Raw genomic sequence first — 23563 nt, forward strand, 5'->3', positions numbered from 1 at the left:
TTAGCAGAAACTCATGGTACAATAACGAAAGACAATAGATGCATTTACAGTTATATCCAAGGGGAGTGTCCTTAACAGTAGAGATAATGCACAGCCAATGTTAGTACAGCAAGGCTCGCCAGAGGGGAGACAGGCAGCTTGGCGGACATTCACCACACTCATATGACTCTAATTATTTTGACTTTTCTTCCCCTTTGACGTCTGTTGACTTCGATTTACTAAGTTGTCTTATGCCATGTTTTCTTCCTTGATGTTGAGGGCAATCACATTTACTTCACTTCCAGTATTGCTTGGATCAAAATTGTGATAAAAACTAGAGTCAAATGGGTATGGAAAAATGCACATGGGGGATTGGTGAGCAGGAATAATGGCTGCTTGGTAGTACTGTTAACAAATGGCTTCCATCATTTTTCTGGTGATTGAAAGTTGACTGATGGGGCATTAATTAGCTGGATTGGATTTATCCTATTCTTTGGGAACAGAGTATATTTCCACCTTGATAAATGGATACCTTTGCAGGAAACACATTGGAATTACTTGTTTCGGGATACTGTGAGTTCTCGAACATAGATACTCAGAACAACATCAGAGATATGTATAGTCCATAGCCTTTCCTGTATGAAAACTCTCATTTATTTCTTGATTTAACATGGAATTGACTGGTTTTTGTGATGGTGGCAATCTCAGAAAGAGCCTGAGACAGACCAGCAACTCTTTATTCTGGCCGAACATGCCTGTGGAAGCATTGGTTTCATCAGATATAGGGTCCTATCGGCCTCATCCTTCCCCTGGATGTTTCTTTGTCCACTACCATTCATGGTTGCGGGCGATAAGATTGCAGAGTTTCGATCTGATTGATTGCTTGTGTGATCAATTAATTCTGCCCGTTGAACACTCTATGTTATTTGCATGCAGGTCCTCTTGAAATTGAACATTTCTGGGCTGGCGCCGCATTGTTCTGAGATAATGAATGTGTTGTTCCAGGCATGGGTTCCTCTTCAAATCACTCATCTAAGTGCATTATACAAACCACACCATATTTTATATTTCTTTTTTAGGATGAATAAACATTGCAACAGACTTAAGTGGACCAAGGGACAAAGAGAAGCAGCAGCCTGATTTCATGTTTGCCATCAATAACTCAGATGCCAACACTTCAGGAATCAAAAATTCAGAGCAAGGATGTGAAGATGGTGCAACATTATATCCAAACACTACATAGCCAGGGCAAGGACTGGATGGACGATTCAGTTTGCACACATACATTTCTGAAGTACTCAGATGAGCAATTTGACGAGCCACTTGAATGCTGAAGTATTCACTAATCAAAATGACCGAAACATTGAAAATATATCAGAAGTTCTGTACTCAATGTCAAGGAGTGTGGGGGATTTCAGCCCCAGCTTGGCACAGGCCTGTTAACAGAATTAGGTCTGGCACATTCATCACATATGCAATATTTTTTTGCCAAGATTGTATCTGATCAGCAACACATCAGATGTGTTCGCCTGTGCCACAGATGCTAATATTGGAACCCTAAGGGCTTAGTAGCAACTAAAGACAACATTCAGAGTTACTGAGCCCAGTTATTGCACCCTTAAGGAATTGTTAATATTCTTTGTCTGAAATAAAGGGGAATGTTATATTAATTTAACAAGCAACTGTAATTAATCTATATTTTAATGGTGCTTCTTTGCTATTACATTTTTTAAAAGTAATTGACATGCTCAATGATCCTCTTTGTATTGTGTTGTTTATTATTTATTGAACGATTTAATGCACGAAGCTAATACTTTTAGAATAAGAACCAGAATATATTGTTATGACCAAGTCATGACATTTGTTGTTTTAAATTTAAATTTAGACATGCATATAGCACCGGTAACAATCCGTGCTGCCCAATTTACAACCAATTAACCTACACTATCGGTACGTTTCGAATGGTGGGAGAAAACCGGAGCTGGGAAAAAAACCCACCCAGATATGGGGAGAATGTACAAACTCCTTACAGAAAGCGTGGGATCCCAACCCCAGACCCGATCACTGGTGTTGCAAAGGCGTTGCGCTAACTGCTACGCCAACCATGTCACCCCCACTGTTTGTACCAGCATCACAGTGCAAACATTCATATAAACCACCTTACAGAAATAAACAAAATAGTGTATGGGAGATCAAATTAAGGCAGAGTTTTTGGTTAATTGATCATTCAGGAATCTGATGGCAGCGGGAAAGAAACTCTCCTTGTGCTCATTTTTAGACTCCTGTACCTTTTCCCAATGGTAGCAGAGTGAAGTGGGCATGGCCTGAGTGGTGGGGGTCTTTGAGGATGGAGGCTGCTTTCATAAGGCACCACCTCATGTAGATGTCCTCGATGAAGTCTGGTGCCTGTGATGTTCCAGGCTGAGTTACCCACCCTTTGGAGCTTATTCTTGTCTTGACCCTTGGCACCTCCATACCAAGCAGTGATGCCACCAGCCAGAATGCTTTCCATTATACCAAAACTCCTCAAACATCTTGCTGGTACACTTGAAATAATTAGAATAAGAATAATAATTTATGCGAAGTGTAAAAAGGAGTTTCGCAATCAGGCTGTTTATACATTTACAAATAGGAAGAAAACTAAAATTATATGAAATTATTGAATTAAGGCATTGTTTCTAATCAATATATTTGATATAATTTATTTCTTACAGTATCTCTATGGTTGAATGAAAAATCATTGTTGACCTTGAAAATTTGCCAAGATTAGTCTCAAATTTATTTGTCTTAATGGAGATGGCATGCTAAAAGCAGTCCAAATATCTTTGCAATTGTAAAATTTGGATTCCTGTAAGAGCCAAAAAAAAGTACATGATGACATATGCTGATGGCCTTAAATTCTAAAGTGGTTATCTATAACCATACCATATCTTGCTGGTGCAGTAAAGATGAAAGCTCGGCACTGTGTGTGTGTGTGTGTGTGTGTGTGTGTGTGTGTGTGTGTGTGTGTGTGTGTGTGTGTGTGTGTGTGTGTGTGTGTGTGTGTGTGAGTGAGTGTGTGTGTGTGTGTGCGAGTGTGTGTGTGTGAGTGTGTGTGTGAGTGTGTGTGTGTGTGCGAGTGTGTGTGTGTGAGTGTGTGTGTGTGTGTGAGTGTGTGTGTGAATGTGTGTGTGAGTGAGTGTGTGTGTGTGTGTGTGTGTGTGTGTGTGTGTGTGTGTGTGTGTGTGTGTGTGTGTGAAGGAAAATGTGTTTGTTGTTGGGACAATGGCTAGAAGTTAAAGTTCAGAAAATTTAGTAACCAGTATCATGCAGTGTTACTTCTATTGATATTCACTTTACTAATCAGGTTAAAGCTATGGTACTGCGAGGCAATTATATCACCAACATACCCATTCAGGATATGCAGGTGAGGTCTGAGTTGGTGATAGTAGAGGGGAAGTCATGTTTTTGAAGAAGGAGGATATTACAGATGATCTGACATGGAAGACCTCATCCTGTGAGCAGATGCGATGGAGATAGAAGAAATGTGAGAAAGGAAAGGAATCCTTCCAGGTGACAGGATGTGAAGTGATGTAGCTGTGGGAGTTGGTCATTTTGTAGAAAATATCTGTCAAGTGTTCATCTCTTGAGAGAGAAAGAGAAGAGAGAGAGAGATTCTCGAGACTGAGAGATTGAGATTTAGGACAGCAGAGTTAGTGCAGCAGTTAGCACAAGGTTATTACAGAATAAGCGATCGGGATTGGGTTTTGAATCCTGCACTGTCTATAAGGAGTTTGTACCTTCTCCTCTTATCTGCATGGTTGTCCTTTGGATACACCAGTTTCCTCCCACCGGGAGTTGTAGGTTAATTGGATGTAATTGGGAGGCAGAGACTTGTGGGTTGAAATGGCCTGTTACTGTGCTGTATATCTAAAAAAAATGGGAGAGTGTTGCTAGAGATGGACCAAGTGAATATGATATCAGGGTGGAAGTTGGCAGAAATGTGGATAAAGGTGACAAACCTATCCTAGGTGTATGCACAACAAAGACAGGAGTCACTTGTCCTCATCTACCACCCCATCAGCATCCACATTCAACATATCATCTGCCACCATTTCCACTACTTATAATGTAATCCCATCACCAGACATATTTTCCCCTCTCCTCCCCTCTCCACTTCTGCAGGGTTTGCTTCCTTGATGTCTTCCTGTTCCACTCCTCTCCTCCCTTCTCAACAATTGCCCCATTGGTACGTAACCCTGTGACCACAGGAAATGTTATATTTGTGCCAACACCCCTTTCCTCACCACCATTCAGGACCCCAAAGAGTCCCTGAAAGTGAAGGAGCATTTCACTTGTGAATCTGCAGGGGTCATCTACTGCATCTGGTGCTCCAGTCGTGTTCTCCTCTGCATCCGAGAGATTGGACACAGTCTGGGAGATGCCTCACTGAGCAACTCGGCTCATTCCACTGCAATCATTGGGATCTTCCAGGGACAACCCATTTCAATTTCCTGCCTAATTCCCATGCTGACACATCTGCCCACGGTCTCATGCACTGCCAGAATGAGACCACCCACAAATCAGAGAAAAAACAACATATTCTGTTTGGACACCCTCCAAACTCATGGCAGTAGCATTGACCTCACAAGTTTTCATTAGTCCCTCCCCTTTATATCTTTATTTCTTCATTCCTCTAGCTCTATCTCTATATCTTACCTTTTCCTTCTGCCTCCAGCTACACATTCACAGAGCCACCCCCTGCCTCGATCAACGTTCACCTCTCCTTTCCTGCCCTGCTATTTATGTCCAATGACCACCCTTTGCCTGTTGGTCTGTGCTCCTCCCCTTGTCCTTTCTTCCCTTCTCTCTTTTTGTTACTCATATCTTGAAGAAGGCCTCAGGCCCAAAATGTCAGTTACATATCTTTACCTCCTCTGGACGCTGCAAGTCCTGCTGAGTTCCTTCAGCATACAGTATCTGTGTTTTTACTAAACATAACTTAGCCTTAGTTATACAGTTTAGCACCGTGATTTAATTCACATCAAGAAATCTATTTGTAAACATGTTCCAAGAAAATTATCATATAATTGGTAGCGACAATGCTTTAATGAAGTTCATCAAAACAACATTAACAAACTAATTGGATGTAGCAGGATTTTTTTTGAACGTGGTCACTTTTAAGTTAATTTTAAAAGTCCCCACTATGTGGATTTTGAAACTGTGCAATCCATGAAATTTGAAAATCTGCAGTTCCTGGAAATTTGGGGAAAAAAAATCAAAAAATGGACGAAATACTCTGTGGAAAAAGAAACAAAGCAACATTCCAAGTCTAAGATCTTAACATTGTTTCTGTTTCCAGAGAAGCCACGTGAATTGTGAATGCTTTTTTTTTGCTTTATTTCAGACATCCAATCCATTACTGTGCCATACTACCACATTTTGTGAACATTCTTCGTGTCAGCCAGAATGATATTGCAATAAACAAATGATGATAAATGAACAATTATAGAGAGAATGAGGAAATAGTAGATTAAAAAAATATCCTGAAAGGCTTATCCTATTGCTTGAATGATCATATAAATCCAGGAAAGTTGATTACTGATGCAGCATGTCAATTGGTACATTCACAATAGACTATAAATATCCCTCGACACTTGTATAAGTTTGAGTCACTTGTTCATAGGCCCTTTCAGGTGGAACTAATGCCCTTGTGTAAAGACTAAGATTATGCCCCCTGCAGCTAAATAATTACCTACCTGATTGCGTCGAGAGCACCTCCGAGGCATTGATGCCAGCCCTCCTTGGGGAGGAGTAATCAGCAGAGCTAGCATTCCTCTGATGCAACTGAATGTGAAGCCCCACTAAGCAGCTGTTTAGGATCAGACTCCATCAGCCCGCGACCCAACTCCCCACTGCCTGACAGCACTCCGCCCTGGTACCTGACAGCTCCCCATCCCACTGGGAAATGATTGTTGGCATGGGCCACCAGGGCAGGGGAGGTCTGCGGGGGCCATTGGGGCAGGGGCAGCCAGTGGGGAACGTCGGGGGCAGCCAGTACGGGGTGTTACAGCCTGTTGGCTGCTCCGACACCTCATCGGGTACTTCAGCTCTCTGTGAATCAAAACGCGGCATAACAATGGCAGTCTTCCCTACCCATCATCTCCCATGCAGCTGGAACTTTTGTGGGAAAAACGGAGTGGTTCTATCTGCGTGGGGGATGATGGGTAGGGAAGGCGGCCATTGCTATGCTGCATATTTATGACGTGTGGCGCTGCGGCACCAGTCGGGCTGCCTCCATCAGATCCAGAGGGTGCTGCAAGGCACTTCTGGATATGAATGGGATGCTGGAGCAGCCTTTTAGGGCTGCTGTCTGAAAGGTGAGTTCTTACTTTTCAATCCGCTCCTGTGACCGGCCTCAAGGTGGAGAGTTCACCTGAAACATGATTGATTTACAAAGACATCTAAACAAAAAAGTATTTTATTTGTATAAACACTAATTGCTTTCACCAACTGATTTTCAAAGTGATTTTCCAGGTATGTATTTAATGGGAAGCAAGGCTGTGTCCTCACACCAACCTTCTTTACTATCTTCTTCAGCATGATGCTGAAACAAGCCATGAAAGACCTCAACAATGAAGACGCTGTTTATATCCGGTACCGCACGGATGGCAGTCTCTTCAATCTGAGGCGCCTGCAAGCTCACACCAAGACACAAGAGCAACTTGTCCGTGAACTACTCTTTGCAGATAATGGCACTTTAATTGCCCATTCAGAGCCAGCTCTCCAGCGCATGACGTCCTGTTTTGCAGAAACGGCCAAAATGTTTGGCCTGGAAGTCAGCCTGAAGTAAACTGAGGTCCTCCATCAGCCAGCTCCCCACCATGAGTACCAGCCCCCCCACATCTCCATCGGGCACACAGAACTCAAAACGGTCAACCAGTTTACCTACCTTGGCTGCACCATTTCATCTGATGCAAGGATCGACAACGAGATAGACAACAGACTCACCAAGGCAAATAGCGCCTTTGGAAGACTACACAAAAGAGTCTGGAAAAACAACCAACTGAAGAACCACACAAAGATCAGCAAGTACAGAGCCATTGTCATACCCACACTCCTGTTCTGCTCCGAATCATGGGTCCTCTACCGGCATCACCTATGGCTCCTAGAACGCTTCCATCAGCGCTGTCTATGCTCCATCCTCAACATTCATTGGGATGGCTTCATCACCAACATCGAAGTACTCGAGCTGGCAGAGTCTGCAAGCATCGAGTCCATGCTGTTGAAAACCCAACTGCGCTGGGTGGGTCATGTCTCCAGAATGGAGGACCATCGCCTTCCTAAGATCGTGTTATATGGCGAGCTCTCCACTGGTCACTGAGACAGTGGTGCAACAAAGAAGAGGTACAAGGACTGCTTAAAGAAATCTCTTGGTGCCTGCCACATTGACCCCCGCCAGTGGGCTGATCTCACCTCCAACCGTGCATCTTGGCGCCTCACAGTTCGGTGGGAAGCAACCTCCTTTGAAGAAGACCGCAGAGCCCATCTCACTGACAAAAGACAAAGGAGGAAAAACCCAACACCCAACCCCAACCAACCAATTTTCCCTTGCAACCGCTGCAACCGTGCCTGCCTGTCCTGCATTGGACTTGTCAGTCACCAAAGAGCCTGCAACAGATGTGGACATACCCCTCCATAAATCTTTGTCCGCTAAGCCAAACCTAAGAAAGAAATAAATTTTATGTAAAAAATAATTGATATAAATGTTAAGATGGGAACATAATTAAATTGAAATGTTTAATTAGATATTTTGTGTAAAACAACTTATCATAGCATTAATAGAACGTAGAACATTGCAGCAAAGTACAGATCTTTGAGCCCATGATATTGTGTCGACCTACAAAAACTTACTCATCATTCTAAATGTATCCTCCCTCACACCCATAAACCTCCTTTTTTTTGCATTTATGTGCCTTTCTGAGTTTTTTTTAGATGTCCTTACTGCACCAACCTCAACCAGCATTCTTGGCAATTCATTTCAGGAACTCACTACTCTCTGTGTAAAAACATTTACACCTGACTTCTCCTCTAAACTTTTCTCTCATGACTTTAAACAAATGTCCTCTGGTATTTACTACTGCCATCTGAGGAAAATAGAATTGGTTGTCCACAGTATTGATGCCTCTTATAATCTTGTAGAGATAATCAATCTCTATTAAATCACATCTCATATCCTTTTTTTCACTTAAAAGAGAAAAGCCGTAGCTCTGTTAACCCTGCTTCATAATGCGCATTCTTGAATCTAAGGAAAATCCTGGTAAATCTACTCCACACCCTCTTAAAAGACTCCATATCCTTCCTTTATTGATGCAATGAGAACTGAACACAATACTCCAAGTGTTATATATTCAGAGTTTAATAGAATTACATTACCTCATGAATCTTTTTATTCAATCCTCTAATTAAGGTCCGCATATCATAAGCCTTCTTAATTATTGGATCCAACTATGGAAACCTTGAGAGACCTATAAATTTGAACCCCAAGGTCCCTTTGTTCTTCCACATTGCCATTAACTGTATACTCCGCCCTCAAGGATGACCTTTCAAAATGCATCACCTCATTAACCAGATTGAATTCCATCTGCCACTTCCCCAAATCTGCATCGTTCCTGTATTTTGCTGTAATCTACACAACACCACAAACCTTTGTGCCATCTTCAAACTTACTGCCCATCTTTCCACTTCTTCATCCAGGTCTTTTCTCAAAATCAAGAAGAGCAGGGTTCCCAGAACAAATCCCTGCAGAATTCCACTAGGCACTGACCTCCAGGGAGAATAGATTCCATTCATAACTACCTTCAGCTTTCTGCTGATAAGCCAATTCTAAATCCACACAGCCCACACCTCATGGCATCTGAATGGGTCTGCCATGGGGGACCTTGTCAAATGCTTTACTAATAACCATATGTTACTATATCTGCCACCCTAACTTCAGCAATTAATTTTGTCACTTCCACAAAAATCTCCATTAAGCTTGTGAGGTATGACCTCCCTCTCTCAAAGCAATGCTCGTAAATCTTGTCCCTAAGAATCCCCTCCAATATTTTGCTCACCATTGATACCACACACTAGCCTATAATTCTCAGAATACTCCCTATTACATTTTTTACACAAGGTAACTTGCCATTCTCCAATGCTCCAGTAATCCCCACCCAAAAAAAGGTGTCCTTCATGGATGCAAAAATTATCTCTTCCATCACTTATTGTAGGTATATATCATACTTCTATATACTAAGGTATATCTCATACAGTTCCGGGGACTTCTTAATTTGAATGTTTTTTTTAGAAGATTGGTCACTCTTATTTTGTTTCATTAGGCTCATTTTTAGTGAATTTAGTTTTCAAAGCCAGAAAAGCTCATCAACTGCATTTTTTATTTAATTTTTGTTCATTTCAGGTTATTTCATGCTCAATTCTATTGGTATTTGATAAAATTGATTAATTATAGAAATTAAAAGAAATATGTGATTCATTACTATTTAGTCTTTAAATATTGTAAATGAATTGAAATTTGCAATGACACTGCCAAGTGCACATTAGCAAATCACATATTTTTGCTTTGTATTAAAACTAACCATTTTCTATCAAATCATTATTATATCACTGCAAACCAGCACCTCTGACCAATAAATGGAGTTAATCATTGGTCTACATTGTATTTTGAAAGTTACATACAATATGTATATTCTCCAGTCAGCACCAAGATGGCAAACAATGTTTATAAGTTGACTACTGGGAATTTTTTTTGTGTGGTTCCAGTGGCTCAATGGTTAACTAAAATGTTCAAGCCCTATTGATTTTAAATATACATGACTATGGATTGGTTGGATAGTCCTAGTCCACTGCACTCAATGATAAGACTTGAGGTATGAAAAATGGGGCTTGTTGCCTGTGATCCTCATAATTACTGAAACCACTAAAATAAGATAAAGATACCCAGTGCATTTCTAAAAACGAAATAATCTATCTCAAATAAGTAAGATTAAATATTATTTCTAGGGGCAATGCGTTTCTTCTTTCTTTGGCTTGGCTTCGCGGATGGGTATGTCCACGTCTGCTGCAGGCTCGTTGGTGACTGACAAGTCCGATGTGGGACAGGCAGACACGGTTGCAGCAGTTGCAAGGGAAAATTGGTTGGTTGGGGTTGGGTGTTGGGTTTTTCCTCCTTTGTCTTTTGTCAGTGAGGTGGGCTCTGCAGTCTTCTTCAAAGGACGTTACTGCCCGCCGAACTGTGAGGCGTCAAGGTGCACGGTTGGAGGCGATATCAGCCCACTGGCAGTGGTCAATGTGGCAGGCACCAAGAGATTTCTTTAAGCAGTCCTTGTTCCTCTTCATTGGTGCACCTCTGTCTCGGTGACCAGTGGAGAGCTCGCCATATAACATGATCTTGGAAAGGCAATGGTCCTCCATTCTGGAGATGTGACCCACCTAGCGCAGTTAGGTCTTCAGCAGCGTGGATTCGATGCTTGTGGACTCTGCCAGCTCGAGTACTTCGATGTTGGTGATGAAGTCACTCCAATGAATGTTGAGGATAGAGCGGAGACAGCGCTGATGGAAGCGTTCTAGGAGCCGTAGGTTATGCTGGTAGAGGACCCATGATTCGGAGCCGAACAGGAGTGTGGGTATGACAACGGCTCTGTACATGCTGAACTTTGTGTGTTTCTTCAGGTCGTTGTTTTTCTAGACTCTTTTGTGTAGTCTTCCAAAGGCACTATTTGGCTTGGCGATCCTTGCATCAGATTAAATGGTGCAGCCGATGTAGGTAAACTGGTTGACCATTTTGAATTCTTTCTAGGGGCAATTAAGATCCCCATATTAGCAGGATGCAAATTTGTCTATCACCTTCTATGGTCACATTTTGTCTCAGTGCTGGCATTAGCATAAAATAGCTCAAATTTTGCTTCTACTTAACCGCCTCCATCTCATTGTACAGGAGCATCACTCTTCTTATTTTATCTTGCTCTGAGTCCCAATTACCTGAGTAAGCTTGAAGACAATTGTACAATTGATATTTTTATACTGTATATGAAAATACTTTATGAATTAGGAGCAGAAATAGAAATTCAATCTCTCAAGTCAGTTGTGTATTTATTAATATCATGGTTGATCTGCTTTTATCCTCAAGCTTGCCTTCTTTTCCCTTCTGACCCCTCACACCCTTGTTTATCATATTTGCCTTTAGCAGAAATATATCAAAGACTCCGTTTTCACCACACTTTGCGAAAGAGTTCCAAAGACTCATGTTTTTCTCAGAAAGAAAAAAAATTCATCGATTTGAAGCAGCTAACCCTTTATTTTTAAACAGACATCCCTAGTTCTATGTTCTCAAGAGAAAACATGGTATCCTCTCCATTTCCATCCCTTGAGATCTAAATATAGAAGGTTATGGGGTAAAGAGGGTTTAGTACTTTTTTTTAAGGAATATATGAGTTGGCACGTCATCAAAGGTTGAAAAGCCTGTGTTGTGCTGTTGTGTTCTGTGTTCTATGTTCTATGCATTTCAATCAATTTCCATCTCATCCTTCTGAACTACAGCAGATATATCTAGCCTGTCCAACCTTTCCACATCCAATACAGTGACCACATTAGGTTTTAGTTAAGTAAAGCTCCTAGAAGATGTTTTTCTTTTTAAAAAAAGTTTTTAAAATTTGAAAGAGAGAAGTATTATGTTATATATTGTCTACTGACAAAAGGCAAAGGAGGAAAAACCCAACACCCAACCCCAACCAACCAATTTTCCCCTGCAACCGCTGCAACCATGTCTGCCTGTCCCGCATCGGACTTGTCAGCCACAAACGAGCCTGCAGCTGACGTGGACATTTACCCCCTCCATAAATCTTCATCCGCGAAGCCAAGCCAAAGAAAGAAGATATATTTTATATAATACAATACAGAATACAAGTCACATATAAATTATATATTGACTTATATAATTCCCAAAAATGTGAAAATTCCTTATGAGAATTTCACCTCATATTATAATACTGTGATATACTTTGTGATTATCTAAATAGACCAATCTCTTGTAGCTGTGGAAATAAAATAAGAAAAAAGAAAGAGGAAAAAAAGGAAGAGAAGCACCCTATACTAATCTAAGCCCTCCCACTAAACATGGTCACCAGCAAATAAATTGTAAAGAATCAAATATTGGCTCTCGGACATCAGATAGAAAACCCTCAAAACTGTTTTTAGCACCTTAACATGCTTCCTTAAACAAGAAAAATGGCAACATGTTTTTGGAAGAAAGCACAGAAAATAATGAATGCAGTTCAGAACATACCAGAAATTTTATTTTCCTCATTGGGCTCCATCCACATCTCTCACTGCTTAAGAAAGGAAGCCAATATACTGAATAAGCCAGCACACCAGGACATATTCTCTTGTCAATTCTCCCATTGAGGAGAGATGGCAAAATGTGAAAACATGCACCTACAGGCTGAAAGAAGGTTGTATCCATGCAGCCATCAGGCTCCTGGATGAACTTCCTTGTGCACTTATTCTGCCCTTACTTTTCACTGTAATCCTTCACTCTATAAATTGTGCTCTTTCCATGGCCAAATGTAGGTTTAGAATTCTAAGTTCAACATTCAGATTTATTGTCAAAGTAAATGTAAGAGTCACATACAACCTGAGATTCTTTTTGCTGAGGTTCAGGCAGAATTTCTACTTATTGGTGATGCAAAAAAGTGTACTAAAAAAAATATACGTATACAAAAAAGAAAAATATAAACAAGAAGGAAGTGCAAACAAACTGACTGTGTAATACAGAAAATAAATATTAATTAATTAATAATGCGCAAAGTAAGAGTCTTTAAAAGAGACTGTTTAGTAGTCTGGTGTTGTAGGCCTAGGAACTGTTCCTGACCAATACCTTTTTCCTGATGGCAGTAGTGAGAACAGAGAATGTCCTGGGTCTGTGGATGATTGATGACTGTTGCTGCTATCCAATGGCAGCATTCCATGAATATTTTCCAGATGATGAGTAGAGTTTTGCCTGTGATGTACTGGGCTGTGTCCAGTACCTTTTTCAAGGCTTTCCATTCAGAAGCATTGGTGTCTCCATACCAGGGAGTGATGCAGCCAGTCAGCACACTTTCTACTACACATCTGTAGAAGTTTGTCAATGTTTCCAATGTAATACCAAACTTCTGCAAACTCCTGAGGAAGCTGCAGTGCTAATGTGCTTTCTTTCTGATGACATTAGTGTGTTAGGAAAGGTACTCTGAGATGGCAACTTCCAGGAATTTAAATTTGCTCACCCTCTGCACCTCTGATCCCACAATTAAAACTGGATCATTCATCTCTGATTTTCCCTTTCTAAAGTCTACAATCAGCTTTTTGGTTTTGGTGACATTGAGTGTGAGGTTGTTGATAGTATACCATTCAGCCAAGTTTTCCATCTCCCTCCTGAATGCTGACTCATTGTCTCTTTTTATGCAGCTCACAATTATAACATCATCAACAGACTTGTAAACGGTGTTGTTGTCATACTGAGCCACACAGTCATAGGTATAAAGTGAGTAGAGCAGGGAGTATATATGTAGCTCCATGTTGCATGGGTGCTGATGGTAATTGTGGAGGAGATGTTCTTGCCAATCGGCATTAATTGGGGGTCTTGAAATGTGGAAATCAGGAATCCAATTACACACTGGAGAATTTGGGACCAGTCTTGGAGTTTGCTGATCAATTTTGAAAGGATAATGATATTGAATGCAAACTGTAGTATAAAGTACATCCTGATGTCCAGGTGTTCCAGATCTTGGTGCAGAGCCAGTGAGATGACATCTGCTGTTGAGTTGTTGCTGCAGTGGGCAAATTGGAACAGAACCATGCCACAGCTCAGACAGGAGCTGGTATACTTCAACAACAGCCTCTCAAAATATCTCATCACTGTGGATGTGAGTGCTACTGGTCAGTATTCATTTAAGCAGATTACCGCACTCACCTTGGTCCCAGTATCATTGAGGTCTGTTTGAAGCATGTGGGTAATATGGCCTGTCAGACTGAGATTTTAATGATATCCGTGAATACATTGGCCATTTGGTCAGGCAGGTTTTCAGTATTCTTAGAATACTTCGTCCAGAGTGGATGGTTTAGTTAGATTCACTCTCCTGAAGACAGGCCATATATCATCTTACTATACTGACAGGAGGCAATCACTAAGGGTTATGGGTGTGTGCAATGGTTGTTCCTTGTTCTGGTGGTCAAATTAGGTGTGGAAGGCAATGAGCTTATCTGGGACTGAAACTTTGCTGTCCCCTATTGCACTGGATTTGGTTTTGTAGCAGGTTATGTTATTTAGGCCCTGCCAAACTGTCGTCTGTCCTTCATGGCTTCCATTCACATCCAGTATCTCCACTTTTCCCAGGAGATGGCTTTCCATAAATTGTATCTTGTCCTTGTGTAATGTTATAGTTCTCTGGAATTAAATGCCTGTGATTTGGAGTTCAGCAGTTTCTGGATTTCATTATTCATCCAGGGCTTTTGGTTGGAGAAATTCCTGTATGATTTGGTGGGGATGCACTTGTTACACCTATTTTGATGAAGTCTTGGTGAATTCATTCAGATGCTCAGCTAAGTTGTTGTACACTGACCAGTCCACAGACTCAGTGCAGTCTTGTAACCATGTTTCAACCTTCTTCGACTACGTTCTGGCTGTCTTTATCTCTGCAGCCTATCTTTTAGGCTCTGTCTGTATGGAGACAGAAAGAGGATCACCAGGTGACTTACCAAAATGCAGTTCTTCTAAAGAGAGATAGGTGATCCTTATTTTTTTGTGTAGCACTGATCAAGTGAGCTGGGACCTCTGGTACAGCAGGTTATGTGCTGGTGAAAATTGGACAGGGTTTTCTTGAGACAGGCCTGGTTAAAGTCACCAACAATGATTTGTAGATAGGATATGTAACCAAAACATTTTGGCATTCCAGGAGCTTGTAATGATCATCAACCTATTCCCTGAGATGGATGTATAGAAAAGAAGGAAATGGAAGAAGCAGAGTTGGACTATGTGCTTGTGAAAGTGCAAATTTGCAGAAGTTACAAGGAAATTAGATGATAGCAGGAAGAGAAAACAAGTCAATCAATTAAACATTAGAGAAAAGAAATGAGAGAGGGAGGCTGAGAAGCCCCAAACAAAGTTTATTCCACATTACCCCTCAAAAAAGGAGGCTTAACTTAGACTCATAAATATACATTTGATTTGGAAAAACTGAATGATGTCACTTAAGTTTAGCCAGATGGAGTTGAGTTGAGAGGAGCTGGATAGTATCCATTCAACAAAGAAGCCTGGATCATATTTCAAATTGATTTAAGAGCACATTTGTTAGAAACATACTAGGACTGGGGCCTGTTACCGTGCTATAGGTTTAAATTTTAAAAAAAATTAATACAGGACATCACATACAGGCCTGAGATTCTTTTTCCAATGGGTGGGGCAGAATTACTACTTATTAGTAGTGAAAAAAAGTCCTGTACTCAACATGCACATGTAACCAAATAAAGAAATGTAAACAAACTGCAATGCAGAGCGAATTTTAAAAATGAACAAAAGCAAAAGCAAGAATCCTTAAATGACTCTATTAATGAGTTTGCTGTTAGCGAGTCGAGGCACCTTTACCTCTTTCCTGATGATAGCAGCAAGAACAGAGCATGTGCTGGGAGATGTAGATCATTGATAATTGCTAATGCTCTCTGACAACATTGTTTCTTATAAATCTTACTGATGGTGATATCCTGTGCTGTGTCTGCTACCTTTTGCTGGGCTTTACACTCGGGGTGTCTCCAAACTAGATTGTGATACAGCCGGTCAGCACATTTGCTGCCACACATCTGTAGAATTTGCCAGGGTTTCTGATATCATACTAAACCTCAACAAACTCTGAAGGAAGAAGAGCTGTTGATGTGATTTCTTCTGGATGCCTTCTTGGTGATTGCATCAAATGGAGGCTCCAGAACAGATCCTCGGAGATGTTAACACCCAGGCATTTGAAGTACTTGACCCTCTTGACTACTGACTTCCTCCTGAAGCCCACAATCATTTCTTTGGTTTTGCTGATATTGAGCGCAAGGTTATTGTCATTACACCATTCAATGAGCTGATCTATCTCCCTCCTGTACGCTTCCTCACTGCCATTTGTGATTCTGCCGACAACTGTGATGTCATCAGCAAACTTGTAGAAGGCCACACAGTCATGGGTATATAATAAGTAGAGCAGTGGGCTAAGCACACATCCTTGGGGTGCGCCTGTGTTGAAATATCAGTGAGGAGGAGACATTGTTTCCAATTTGTACTGACTGTTGTCTTCCAATGAGAAAGTCAAGGATCCATTTGCTGGGTGGTACAGAAGCCTAGAGTTTATAGCTTATTAGCCAGCACTGAGGGAATAATGGTGTTGAAGGCCAAGATGTAGTCAATAAAGAGCAGCCGTATGTATGAATTTCTGCTTTCAAGGTGATCCAGAGTTGAGTGGCGAGCCAGCAATATTGCATCTGCTGTGGAGTAATTGTGACAATAGTTAAATTGCAGAAGGTCCAGATTTTTGCTTACGTATGTGGTAATTCTGGCCATGACCAGCCTCTCAAAGCTCTCCATCACAGTAGAAGTTAGTGCTACTGGGCACAGTGGTGTATCTAGGTAAAATGGTGCCCTATAGGGCTGCCACTGACATTGGGCACCTCCCACTGTTAAAAAGAAACACCCAAAAAATCGCAACACACCAACCATTTGAACAAAGTGAAATCAGGGTGTCTGCTGCGGGTCACGTGGCAATTCAACAGCACTGCAACATATCCACCCAGCGTGGCTCAAACCATTAACTTCAAGCTCTTCTCAAAAACCACTTAGCCAAATGGTGAAAAAAGGATGAAACTTTCTCCATTCAGCCGTGCAGCACAAATGCTGGCCATTCACTCATTACTTGATCGAAATTCAAAACCTGATAAGGCATGGCTGAAAACTGCTGCCTTGGCTTTTCATTAGTTGCAGTTGTTTTTGTAAAGTTGTCACCATTTGTGTCTTTATCTGTGTGCACATGTACAGGAAGTACGGCTCTTCAGCCCAGTGACTCACTCCAGAGCCCCCCTCTCGCTTGAGTCGGTCGGCAAAGTTTGAATGCATGCCCGGGACATGCATGTTGGTCCCAGCACTCGACTCGGTGCCAGTCAGAACCGCTTGCCAGCGGGTGAGTCGCTGCCTTCCCTCTGTGGGATGATTGCACATTACGTGCTATCATCACCCAGTCAGCTCCAACCTGTGTGTGTCTGTGGTATTGCAGTGAATAGCCTGTTCTTGTATTTCATGTGTTGTTGCAATAAGTCTTTGTATAAAGTGTCTATTTGATGTAATTTAACTCACCTCCTCTATTCTTCTTTGGCTTGGCTTCGCGGACGAAGATTTATGGAGGGGGTAAAAAGTCCACGTCAGCTGCAGGCTCGTTTGTGGCTGACAAGTCCGATGCGGGACAGGCAGACACGGTTGCAGCGGCTGCAGGGGAAAATTGGTTGGTTGGGGTTGGGTGTTGGGTTTTTCCTCCTTTGCCTTTTGTCAGTGAGGTGGGCTCTGCGGTCTTCTTCAAAGGAGGTTGCTGCCCGCCAAACTGTGAGGCGTCAAGATGCACGGTTTGAGGCGATATCAGCCCACTGGCGGTGGTCAATGTGGCAGGCACCAAGAGATTTCTTTAGGCAGTCCTTGTACCTTTTCTTTGGTGCACCTCTGTCACGGTGGCCAGTGGAGAGCTCGCCATATAACACGATCTTGGGAAGGCGATGGTCCTCCATTCTGGAGACGTGACCAACCCAGCGCAGCTGGATCTTCAGCAGCGTGGACTCGATGCTGTTGACCTCTGCTATCTCGAGTACTTCGACGTTAGGGATGAAAGCGCTCCAATGGATGTTAAGGATGGAGCGGAGACAACGCTGGTGGAAGCGTTCTAGGAGCCGTAGGTGATGCCGGTAGAGGACCCATGATGCGGAGCCAAACAGGAGTGTGGGTATGACAACGGCTCTGTATACGCTTATCTTTGTGAGGTTTTTCAGTTGGTTGTTTTTCCAGACTCTTTTGTGTAGTCTTCCAAAGGCGCTATTTGCCTTGGCGAGTCTGTTGTCTATCTCATTGTCGATCCTTGCATCTGATGAAATGGTGCAGCTGAGATAGGTAAACTGCTTGACCGTTTTGAGTTTTGTGTGCCCAATGGAGATGTGGGGGGGCTGGTAGTCATGGTGGGGAGCTGGCTGATGGAGGACCTCCGTTTTCTTCAGGCTGACTTCCAGGCCAAACATTTTGGCAGTTTCCGCAAAGCAGGACGTCAAGCGCTGAAGAGCTGGCTCTGAATGGGCAACTAAAGCGGCATCGTCTGCAAAGAATAGTTCACGGACAAGTTTCTCTTGTGTCTTGGTGTGAGCTTGCAGGCGCCTCAGATTGAAGAGACTGCCATCCGTGCGGTACCGGATGTAAACAGCGTCTTCATTGTTGAGGTCTTTCATGGCTTGTTTCAGCATCATGCTGAAGAAGATTGAAAAGAGGGTTGGTGCGAGAACACAGCCTTGCTTCACACCATTGGGTGCCTGAGTTTTGTAAATAGAAATTAAATAGAGCTCGGCACTGACGGTGCATCATCATTAAGGAGGGAGGGCAAAGGCTGCCGGTGCAGAGAGGGGGAATTGTGCCCAGGCGCTCATCACCTCCTCCGTGTCTTACATTAGAGTGCAACGCTCCGCTCTGTCTGGCTTTCAGACTGATAGAGGGGAAAAGAATGGCGGCCCCTATCACTCTGCAGCTGGTGAATTACTGTCTGAAGCTTGATTGAGGATTGGAATAGGGCAGGAGGATAGCCTTCACAACTATTCTGTCTAATTCCCTTTAGTGGTCTCCCCAAACAATCCCATCAACAACCTGCTACTTTGAGCTCCACCCCCACCCCCCGCCCTCTTCCTCATCTACTGACCTGCACAGACAATTCTTATAGAAGCCAACGGTTCAGAGGGGAAAGCAAACCTTGTCTGTCGATGCTGCCATGGGGAACCAGCCACCGCGGAGAGTTCCATGTCTCTACCATCTGGCGTCCATGCGCTGGCATTGCTGCCACTCACCGCAACTCCACTTAATGCGGGATGAATGGGCAAAATGGCCATCTTCATCTTCATTACCTCATAATCCCCCTCACAGCTGGAACAGTTCTGTCAGTGACAGGGAAATGCAGAGCGGTTCCAGCTGCGAGGGGGATTATGCGTAAGGAAGATGATGACTGGCATTTTGCCCATTCATCCCACATTGAGCGAGGTGCCAGAGCAGTCCTGAGGCGGCCCGATGAAATTCCGGCCCAGAACAGTGCTCTGGTGCACTCAAGTGAGCCTGGAAGCACTGCACCCCTGGGATGGATATACATTATTGGGCTAGGGACTCAGATATTGTGCGGATAAGTTGAGGACAGTGGCATTCCTGCAATTTGCATGCCCCAGTTCGGTTCCTCACCTGCTATTCCCTATGACTGGGCAGAAATCGTTGAGACAGCTTCCACTTCTCTTCTTGGGTACTGGGATGATTTATGCCCTTTTGAAGCAGTTGGGAACCTCTGACTGCAGCAAAGAAAATGTCTGTGAACACTCCGGCCAGTTGGTAGATGCTGATTTTCAGAATTGCAATCATTGTCAATCTGCTCTTCAGTGTCATGGGTCAGAGAGGGGTATAACAACATCTGAAAACTAGAGCTCCATTGCCTAAGTCAAAAGGGTAGTTTTGGCCTTTGACAGTTGAAAATATAAGAGGAAAAAAGAACAGAAGTTACATCTCCTTCAGTTGCAATATCCTTTTGATTAGAAAACATCAAAAATTGCAAGAAAATGGGCCAATCTATAAGACTTGTCAAAAATCATCTTGCAGTTAGGCCAAGATGTGATAGGCTACTATAGCGCATCAAATAACTCAAAGACTTGTTGACTCAAACCAAGGCTTTTATTAGCAAAAGACTGGAGCGTAGTACATCGAGGTCGAGCAGTCCAGACTGACCTGGGTCTGGTTAGGAGCAGCCCTTTATGACCTGCCAGTAGGCGTGGCTACGGCTCTCAGCCAATCACTACTGCTATATATCCATTGGTGATAGTATCCTGTACTATCACAGCTACTGAATGAAGAACCACAGAAAAGTTTCTGTTGTATCCTACACAATAATTCAGTATCTATTTAATCTTAGCAAGAGACGTGACTTTGTCCCATAGCTCTTGTAAAGAATAAGTTGTGCCTAACTCATTTATTACTTTGATCTTGTCAGCAGAATATTCTGTGGAAAACAGGCATAGGTACTGAAGAATTAAGAAATTCAGTCATATCAGGTGTTTGTTTTTCGCACAAAAGAAATAAACACCCACAAAAATATATGATTAATAATCTTTACATCTGACATTGTTCCGAATTCCCCAGCTGCTGCAAACTAATTTCCAGTCTCCTATATTTGGTGTTAATTCAGAGAAGGTAATATTTTACCTATAACAGCTATGCTGTTGTCTTCCTGGGCTGCTTCACCAACCACAGGACTTAACTATGCCCTAATCATCATGGAATCTCATTGTGATTCAATAATTCATGGAACAGGAACATCTGACTGAGCAAAGCATAATGTAAGCCTTGCTCAGTAAAACAAGACACTCAGACATGCCCCTGAAGAAAAAAAAGAAAAGCTAAATTTGTCTTTGTGAGACTTTGAGGACCAAGAATCTTAAACAGTAACTTTTATTAACTTTTACCAGGTAAGGATAATTGGGATCAGGTTATCTTGGGAGGAACATATCAACTTATAAATGTTACTTCTCTTTTTTTTTCCCCATTTGCTTGAACTTTCACAAAAGTGAGACCTTCTGCCTGAGAGTCCCAGTAAAAGGAAAGAACATAGAGTATGGATTGGCACAAGGAATGATGATATTGTGGCCATTACTGAAACTTGGTTGCAGCAAGGGGATGACTGGCAGCTCAATGTTCTGGGCTTCCATTGCTTGAGATGTGATGGAATGAGGGGGATGAAAGGGGGAGGAGTAGCATTGCTTGTCAGGAAAACATCACAGGCAGGACAGACTCGAGGGATCACCTACTGAGGCTATATTGGTGGATCTGAGAATGGGAAAGGTATGACAATACTCATGGGTAAATGACAAAAATCTGTAGACACCGAGGTTGAAGAAAAGCACAAAATGCTGGTGAAACTCAGCAGGTCAAGCAGTGTCCTTTATTTAGCAAAGGTAAAAATACATAATCAACATTTTGGGCTTCATCCCTTCATCAGTGTTTGAGAAAATGCCAGCAGGCATCCAAACAAACAAGTAGGGTGGGAGGGGGTGTTGAGGGTAGAGTCCTCCAAATGAAAGGAGCAGCCATGGGTACCTTCATGGGTCCCAGCTCCCAGCTACGCCTGCCTGATTGGGGGCTTTGCGGAACAATCCATGCTATCAGCCTACACAGGCAAGACCCCTCAACTCTTCCTCTGGTGTACTGATAACTACATCAGAGCTGCCTCATGTACCTGCAATGAGCTTGTCCACTTCACAGCCAACTTCCTCCTTGACCTCAAACTCACTGGGTTCATCCCCGACAACACTCTTCCCATCCTGGATCTCTCTGACTCCATCTCAGGAGACAAGTTTAGACGGACATATACCACAAACTTACAACTAGCTGGACTACACCTCATCATACCCCATCCACTGCAAGGATTCCATCCCCTTCTCTCAATTTTTCCTTCTCTGCCACATCTGTTTCAAAGATTATGTCTTCCAGTCCAGATCTTACGAAATGTCTTCTGCCTTTCACAAATGTGGCTGCCATTCCACACTATTAACTCAGCCCTCACCCACATCCCATTCATCTGCCCTGGCCCCTCTGCCACCTGATGCAACAAACATAGAATCCTCCTCATCCTTACCTACCACTCAACCAGCCTCCGCATCCAGCACATTATCTGCTGGAATTTCCTGCACTTACTATAGCGTCCCACCAACAAACATATGTTTCTTCTCCTCCCTTCTCAGCCTTCTGCAGGTTCTGCTCCATCTGTGATTCCCTTGTGCACTCATCCCTCCCAACCCATCATCCCTCGGCACCTTCCCCATGCCAGCAGGAACTCCAGGGCCCCGAACAGGTCTTCAAAGTGAAGCAACACTTCACTTGTATATGTACAAAATTTATTTACTGCATCCTCACCTTGTGGCGTTCTCTACATCGGAGAGACCAGTCACAGATTGGGAGATCACTTCGCTGAGTACCTCCTCTCCATCTGCAACAATTGTGATCTACCAGTAGCCAACCATTTTTATTCCGAGTCATATTCCCACACTCACATGTCTGTCCATCATCTTATGCACTATCCCACCCAGACCACTCACAGATTGGAGGAACATCATCTTATTACTGCCTGGGCACTCTCCAGCCAGATAGCATTAACATTGACTTTTTCTGCTTTCCACTAGACCTGCTTGCCTTTTCTTTCCCCTCCCCCTTTCCTGTCTTTCCAGTTCATCCATTCACCAGGCCATCCATCCTTCCCTCCTTTCTCCACCTATCATCTCCTGGCTTTGTCACCACCCCCTCAAAAGAAAGTTGTTTGTTTAGATGCCTACCACTGTTTTCTCAGACTTTGATGAAGGGCTCAAGCCCAAAACATTGGTTAAGTATTTTTATCTTTGCTTTTCCACCATGTTGTGTTTTTACAACACTATTAAGGTTGTATTATAGACCACCCAATAGACAGTGAGAATTGGAGGAGCAAATTTGTAGAAAGATAGCAAACAGCTGAAGAAAACATAAAGTTGTTATATCAGGAGATTTTAACTTTCTGCTTATTTACTGTGACTTGCATACTGTAAAGGAGCAGGATGGTGTGGAGTTTGTCAAATGTGCTCAGGAAAGTTTTCTAAACCAATATGTAGAGGTCCCAACTAGTAATGATGCAATACTGGATCTCCAATTAGGGAACGAGACAGGACAGGTGACAGAGGAATGTGTAGGAGAACATTTTGGTTCATAATGCCATTAGTTTCAAGCTAATTGCTCATAATACCATTAGTTTCAAGTTAATTATAGAGAAGGGAAGGTCTGGGCCTTGGGTTGAGATTCTAAATTTGAGGAAATGAGAAAGGATTTGGAATGTGTGGATTGTGATAAGTAGTTTTCCAGAGAGGATGTGTGAAGTAAGTGGAGGACCTTCAAAGGTAAAATTTTGAAAGAACAGAGTTTGTATGTTCCTGTCAGGATCAAAGGCAAAGGAAGCTTGATTTTCAAGGGATATTGGGGAGCTAGTTCAGAAGAATAGAAGTGTATAACAGGTATGGGCTACATGGAACAAATTAGGTACTTGAGGAGTATAAAAAAAGTCAAGAAAAATCTCAAGGAAGCAATCAGGAAGTCTAAAAGATTGCTTTGGCAGACAATGTGAAGGACAATCCTAAGGGTTTCTACAGGTATATTAAGAGCAAAAGGATAGTAAGGGACAAAATTGGACCCCTTGAAAATCAGAGTGGTCGGTTTTGTATGGAGGCATAAGATATGGGAGAGATCTTTTCT

At 42.5% G+C, this 23563-nt stretch overlaps 1 long non-coding RNA gene across 1 annotated transcript in view; it reads left to right on the forward strand.

Moving 5' to 3' along the window:
• Positions 1-20625: 20625 nt before the first annotated feature.
• LOC138756201 (uncharacterized) overlaps positions 20626-23563 on the forward strand; it is a 45943-nt gene continuing 43005 nt past the window's right edge. Inside the window, exon 1 of the long non-coding RNA XR_011352852.1 lies at positions 20626-20760. This is a non-coding gene — a long non-coding RNA (uncharacterized lncRNA). The remainder of the gene's footprint in view (positions 20761-23563) is intronic.

The sequence above is a fragment of the Narcine bancroftii genome, chromosome 3 (genome assembly GCF_036971445.1).
Source record: "Narcine bancroftii isolate sNarBan1 chromosome 3, sNarBan1.hap1, whole genome shotgun sequence".
In the NCBI taxonomy this organism is placed as follows: domain Eukaryota; kingdom Metazoa; phylum Chordata; class Chondrichthyes; order Torpediniformes; family Narcinidae; genus Narcine; species Narcine bancroftii.